Here is a 1,595-nt window from a genome sequence, read left to right as displayed (position 1 = left end):
GTCTGTGGTACTTGGTTATTGCAGACCTAGAAAACTACTACAGCATATATGAGTAGGCAGCTGAGTGGGGGAGGAGGAGGCTGAAAGAGGGTTGATGAAGAAATTCATTCTACAGATGCGTATTGTGCCCCTTTGATGTGGTAGGCACCGTGCAAGTGCAAGGCACCATGGGGGCTATAAAGATAGCCTTTTGCTCCCAGTGTCCTGATAAGTGGTAGTCATAGAGATGACACGTTCATTCACAACTATAATATAGGAAGGCAGAAAGTAACTAGAACCATGAAGGAAGTACTGATAAAGTGCCAGTGAAGCTCAGAACAGGAGAAAGAACTTTCAGCTAAGAGAAGGAGAGAATTAGAGAAGACTAAATATAGAGGGTATCAGTTAAAGTATATCTTAAAGATTGAATAAAATTTGGACAGGCTAAGATATCAGGAAAGGGTATTACACTGGAAGAAATAGCATAGGCATAAACTTGGCAGTGATATAAAAAGAGGGGACTCCGGTGGGAACAGTGAGGAGTTTTTCAGATAAGGGTCTAAGGTTGATGAAAGAGAATCTGAGGAGAAAAAGCTATCCAAAGGTATGCAGGAAACCAGTTAGAATGCGGTTGTAGGAGTGTAGCTGAGATAGAGGATGGTGGCCTGAAATAGGATAGACATAGGGCATAAGATTTGAGGCAGAGAAGGTAGCTCACAATGGACTTATTGAACTTTTTCTCAGGTTCAGGGCTACGGTAAACAGAGGGGTTGAAGTCACTTGGTTTCGTAAACTACCAGGACTTTGATGAGTCAGAGTGCTCCTGCTTGGGGCCAAGCTCATGCTAGGCTCTGACTGAGGCCTCCAGAGCCAGGAGTGAGCAAAACCATGGCCAGTACCCCTAGAAAGCTCAAGCTGGGTAAGATGGGGGAAGTATACACACAACTGATTGCACATTCATTTCACTCCACTTTGAGAAATGTTAAGAAGGAGATATATGGGATACTGAGGGTGTGTGTGTGTCTGTGTGTATGTGTGAGTGTGTGCGTGTGTGTGTCTGAGGGAGAGACAGAGAGAGACAGATACCTTCGTAGTCTGAGCATGCATCAGTCTGAGCATTCATAGAGTGAAGGCTTCTAAGAGGAACTGATACATCCATTGAAACCAAAAATTAAAGAAAATTTATGGTGAAGTGGTAGGGATTGAAAGGAAATCCTCTAAAGTAATAGGAAGACTCTGAATTGGGGAAAACTTTGAGAGAAGGTTAATGTAGTTGTAGCACAGAGAGCTAGGATGAGCATGGCATGAGATGAAGTTAGAAAGGCAGAGAGAGCATAGATTATACAGGGCCTTATGGACCACGGTAAGGAGTAGAAACTTTATTCTGAAAGCAGTGGGAAACCATTAAAGTGTTCTAAGCAAAGGGTTGACATGCTGAGATTTGCATTTTTAAAATATCCTACTGGCAGCATTGTGGGACCTTGAATGGTAGAGATAGGAAAAGAAACAGGGGACCAAATGGCTGTTACAGAGAACCAAGTGAGAGACTACAGTGCCATGGAATAGGGGGATGGAATGAAGATGGAGGGAAGTGGACACATTTGATAAGAATTTAG

The sequence above is a fragment of the Aotus nancymaae genome, unplaced genomic scaffold (genome assembly GCF_030222135.1).
Source record: "Aotus nancymaae isolate 86718 unplaced genomic scaffold, 86718_ANA_hifiasm-v0.15.2.pri h1tg000004l, whole genome shotgun sequence".
Lineage (NCBI taxonomy): Eukaryota > Metazoa > Chordata > Mammalia > Primates > Aotidae > Aotus > Aotus nancymaae.
Note: the sequence above shows the minus strand (reverse complement) of the source record.